The following is a 5,920-nucleotide window of genomic DNA, read 5'->3' as shown; positions in this document are numbered from 1 at the left end:
GCTTGTAATTTACTTTTATTTTTTTATATAAACAAACTTCCATACTTAGAACACTTCAGTTCTTGGATGGTAAAGCATTCTTTTAGTTGCTGTATTGTTTAAGGAAGATTGAACTTAGAGCAGGAGTGGTTTTAACATATGGAGAAGCATGAGGAGTGTTGACAGGACTTTCACAGCAATGTCAGGCAATACCACACATGCATGGTGTGGTGCAAAATGAATGGGAGGGTTGCTGTATGCACTGCAGGGAAACCCTCCTGCAGATTAACATGCATACATTTCTCTGTTCCTATTTGAAGTGTTTCCAACGTGGTGGTGGTGTTTTCCTTGTGCAGTTCAGTTCAGAAAAAAAAGAAAGAATGGGTAGGGTAGGACTGGGCTGTTGTTACTTTTCAACACAAATTCCAGTTCTTGCTGTGGTTGATTCTTCATCCAACTGGTTCTGCTAGCAGAAGCAGAAATTCTGGTCTCAAAAAGTATTTGTGGAGACCTCATATAAGACAAATACTGAATTCCTTTCCTACTTCACATAAAATGTAAAATAAATCTATAAAAAGAAATATATAAGGGAAATTACCTTGCCTTTGGTTCTTTTAAGTATTATTAAGAGGGTTTAATATGCTATGAGGTTAGAAGGAGAGAGAACTCGATGAATTGTCCCTTAGGAACTATGTACTAACTCCTGAAATACCCTGCTGCAGACTTAAGAGTTGCTGCCAAATAATCTCATTTCAGGGGATGGGCCAGCAAAATGGCACATCTGGCCAACTACCCCTAGATGTCCCATTTTGCTGGAAATTCAGCAGAACTTGAAAATTATGTGTTGCGGTTCTTTTACTTTATCTTCCATGTAATTTTACATTTCTGATAAATATCTCACATAAAAAGCATCTGATCATGGAGGAAACTCAGCAGCAACTCAAAAATGGCACTTCAGTCATCTGTAAGATTCACCTTTCATGCACACATGTATTATGCTGCAGTCCTCAGTCATGGGACCATACACACTTTTTTTTGCCCAAAGATACATTGTTCCTTGACTAGAATGCCACTGTGGTACTGCAGACTTGATTCTTCCTTCTCCAGAAGGTTGCACATTTGCTCTCAGTTACGCCAACTGTTGGTTAAGTCCTGCCCAAAGGGAATTCTTCGCTTGCTGGTGGTACTGTTTCTCATGAGCTTTTCCCAGCTCCAGTAGAAAGAATTATATCCTGAAGTCAAAAGTTGTCATCCAGTCAGTCTTGATTTCAAAAACTGGTTTCCTCATTTGTTACATGCAAATCAGCCTTATTTTCAGGAGAAGAGTTTGTGATTGGTTGAAGATGCTTTGAAGATAGGAGAAAAATGTAATAGGTCTGTTCTACTAAAAGCATTCTTAAAAGAAATGAGAAAAATACCTTTTCAGAATTGGTGGGGTATAAATGTAACATAGAAATGAAGCAATGATGTTTCCTACTGAAAGAAAAATTGCTCACTTCTATGCATTGTTGACGTTGTCAAGGGCTCTTGTTCTTTTAGAATTATTTCCCCATACAGCAGCTGACAGCTCAGTGTGCCTGCGTGTACAGAGAAGAAATTCAACCCTTTTGTTGAGCATCATTTTATCAATCAACATTATGGGTAAGTATTCATCCTTTTTGACAGGGGTCTCATTAATGGCTGCCTGCAAACATATCTCACACTTCGAAAAAGCATTAATAAAAAGCAATCTAAATTTCTGTAACAGCCTTTATAGGATAAACATCACATATATAACAGATACAGATTTTGTCACTTGTGTCTTTCTCTTAGTAAAAGCTTCTCATTCATATTTCAGTGAAATATGCGGTAAATATTGGTATCTTCATCTCTTGTTGCACTAATAGCAGTCTAGCTCTTGGTGTAGAAATTGACAAAATCATGACACAGATTCAGCTGCTTGAATTTTAAGTGTGATTTTTGGCATGCTGGGCTGAACATTTTGGCTGAAAGATTTAGAGAGGAGCCAAGGTTATTGCCCAAAATGTGAAATACAGCCTGTCAAAAGGAAACATCCCAACTCTTTTCCTCTGGTTTCTTAAAAGTGTAAGCTCCTGGAAAATGTATTACTTCATAAATAATACATTCATGCTGTGACAAAAATATTTTTTCATGCTTGTGTGCTAATCAATCAGCTGTCCACCCTGTCTAACCTGTTGACTCCTGTGTTCCTTCATGGATAGTCCAAAGGACACTGATTCTTATGGGCTCTTTTCTAGGTGGAATAGCAGCCTGTAAAGGAGTCTCACCTGCTTCTGAAAGGTGGTTATAGCTAGAGGGTGTTCAAGCTTCACACCTCTTCCTATATTCTCACATGGCTGGAATTGCTGAGCTGGCACACAGTGACACCTGCAGAGGAGCTCAGGGTGGGTGGGTGACAGACCATGACGTTGCCATTTGGGCGTTGCCTCAGAGACCTGGCTATCACAGCAGAGAGATTGCTTGGACTCTGTCCATTCTTTGGAATTGGTCATACAGCATCAGCCTCAGCTATAAATATCGACAGGCCAGGAATGGCATGGTCTTGCTTGGCCAAAAGTGGAATAAGACTTGCTTTTCTTGAGCTTGCAGGGAGTAATGGAGATTCTCTGTGTGTGGATTTCATTACACAGTCACAGAAGAAATTTTTACCTCTTCAGTCATGAAGGCAAGTAAGCAAAATAAATGCAAATATGCATAGTTTTTGAAAAGAAAATACTTTTCAGCCTAATGATGCCAATACAACTGCTGGTTCCCTAAAACACATTGAGATCTTTTGCCTGCAAAGCCTTTTGAAAAAAACAGAATACACATAATTGCTATTCCTATGACTGTTGTTTTCAGCCATCCCAAACACATATATTTGTGGGGAGGAAGGAATGAGAAAAAAGGAAAGGATTGGTGGGGATTTCTTACAAATAGAGTTACAAGTGGTCCTCCTTAACTTTAAGAGTTTGTTTTAAGTAAAAGCAACAATTTCTTAACTAAATAAGAAGTGAGGCAAAAGTCTATGAGGAGCTATTAAAAATAAATTGCACCACTGTCTTTGGATGTCCATAATTTGGACCTTGATGATAGCCAGGAAGGGGTAAAAAATAGTGTTTTATTCATGTCCTCCAGACAGCTGCCAGCAGATGTTGGCACAGGAAGATAACTAGACTTCTTATCTGTTTATAGGGATGTTTAGAATCTTTCCACACGCTTCTGCTGAAGATGAAGATTGAAATCCCAGTCCTGAGGTTCAGCTTTCAGCTATCTCATGCATTTTCTAGTTGCAGCAACCCCTCCTGTTTGGTGACTCAGCTCCACCAAAGTTTACTGTTATTGAGGTCAAAAGGAGTCAAGCTGGAAGACACCTAGTGCTAAGCTATTTAATGTAATCCCATTTACTTGTTATTTGGCCCGAGATTCAGAAACTCTTTTGGTCTAGGCTTGTACAAATAGCCAGCATGAAGAAGTCTCTGCATTGTATTTCAGCAATTTTGATACTCGCATAGCTGTGTTACTCCCATCCTGTGCATTGGACAGGAAAATATCTCTGTCATCATGTCTGGTTTCTGCTACCCCCATCAACAACATAATCTCATACATTTCAGAAAGTAATTAGGAAATTCCATTTCCTGTCACCTCCACATCTACTTGTTAAGACTGCAAGGCCTGCTTCTCACTTGCAAAGTGTAATAAAACACCAGGAAATTTAAGTTGTCCTTCGTCAGAAAATTGCAAAAAATATAAATGTGGTTACAGATTATGTAAATTGGGCTTTTTTAGAATTATGATCCTACAACAGCTTCTATATGGACAGAAGGCAGGGACTTCACAGGAATAAATGCTTGAAGTATGTTTTTACTTAAGCAATAACTCATCAAAGGCCACACTTCTGGTTTGTAGCATATTCCATGAAGTGGCTGAGTAATAGCTGAAGGTTCCCCTTCCACTGTCCTTTCCTGAAAAGTGGTGAGGTTGAGATAAAACTTCAGCCAGTTATGCTGCAATGCACTTGAAACACAAGTTATGTCAGTTTCTCGAAACAGAATAATTCTTACATGACTGCAGAATATAAATCTGAAATGCATTTTAAACCAATAGCAGTCAAGTGAATAACAGACTGTGTAATGGGAAGGTAGTAGTATTCACTACTTTTTATCAATTTTTCTTTACATGTGTTGATGAATTTAGGATTTCCAGTAATGCCAGACCACACTGCACTAGAGACAAGAAAATATTTGTTGAACAAAACATGACATTTTCATTGATACTGCTCTGCAACAGAGTTGTGTCAGCAGTGCCACAGCCGGTTTGCTGTCCTGTTTTATGTAACTGCCCTAGTGTTGAGGGCACACAGGAAGTCCTTCCTAGGCACCTCCTCAGAGAAGCTGAGCATGCTCATGGCAGCTGGTTTTGTCATTATATCCTGGCCCTGTGGTCCTTGTCACCTTTTTCTGCTGGCTGCTGGGCTTGGATGTGCCAGCTGTACTATCTTGCTCTGAAAGGATGCTGAGTGTGGTATATGTGTGATGACATGATGGTCCCATGGCAACAGGCTGTGATATCATTAATGCCAGATGGTGAATTCTTTCAGGGACACATCAGAAAGAACAGCTGTGTTGTGCTATAGAAAATCCTTACTCCAGTACTGCTCTTCTCTATCACCACAGAAAATAGAGAAAATGGCAGACAAAATTTTCCCTCCTTTGCTTTTTATGTTGAGCAGATCCCTCTTCAGGTCACCTACAGCTCCAGTGTGAGAGCATAAACATGTATCTCCAGAGTGCAAAGTGTTTTATAGAGAACTTGTTAACAAGATTAGTTATTTGCCCTTCCTGAGTGTGTTTTACTATGCAGACCTGCTTCAGAAAGTTGTCCTATACTTTCTCTGTCAGCAGCAGTTAAATCTCGTTTAAAAGCAGAAAAAGCTGCCTTACTGTCTCTTCCCTTCAATAATTCTTTTAGTCTAGCTGTGTTACTTGCATTTTCAAGTCTAACAAAATGAATTCTATTTCTCTGTCATGGTTAGAGCTAAAGATTTTTTGTGGTAAATACATTGATAATAATTAGCAGCAGTAAAGATATTTGTTACTTTTGGAAACTGTCGTTCCAGGCACAGCCTGCAGTGTGATAGTAGTCCCCATCAGCATGACAGAATTGTTCACCTCAATCCAAGAAGATAGGATGTCCTAGTGGAATAAAACATACCAACTGCTAATATTGTTGGAAACTTTTAAATACCTTATTAAAAGTCAGTAATTAAATAATTTTGTTTTGCTAGTTCAACTTCCTTCATGACAGGCTTTTAAAGTCTGAATTTATGTAAAACCATTAAAATGCTAAAAACATTCAGCAGATCCTCCAGTACAATTAATTTTTTTTTCATTCTAGTAGGGTGCCCGAAATTATCATAATAATTCTAAAGAAAATGTGTCCAAAAATTGTGTTGTGTTTCTTGATTTTCCATTATTTTGGTCTCCTGGTTTCCAGGATTAAAATTTGAGGCTTTTTTTAATATATTTCGTAGCCAAGCAACCTTTAAAATGTTGAGTGGCTTAGCAGCTGCACTTTCAAGGCCTGAAATACCATCTGAATGTATACTGGATGTAGGAAAAACACCTACACTGCCTCTCCCACCACTGCCACCCCTATGGAGCTACCTGGAATTAAATGAATATGAACTGTGACGCGTTTTTCTGGTCATATCCGTGACACTTCATATCTCCAAGAATCCAACTGAGCAGTTTCCTGGGCTTCTCATTACCTCAGTTCTTTTCAGCACACCTCTATTCTTGCTCCCTCATGTTCTTTTTCACCAAGACTCCTGTCTGTGTCCCCACCCCAGCACACTCTGTTCTGCAGCCTGATGATGCTCTCTTATCTCCTACACTCCTGTCGCACAGGGAGGGCAAAAACTCTTACCTGGACACTCAGT

This window comes from Lonchura striata, chromosome 2, assembly GCF_046129695.1.
Source record: "Lonchura striata isolate bLonStr1 chromosome 2, bLonStr1.mat, whole genome shotgun sequence".
In the NCBI taxonomy this organism is placed as follows: domain Eukaryota; kingdom Metazoa; phylum Chordata; class Aves; order Passeriformes; family Estrildidae; genus Lonchura; species Lonchura striata.
This window is presented reverse-complemented; position numbering follows the sequence as displayed.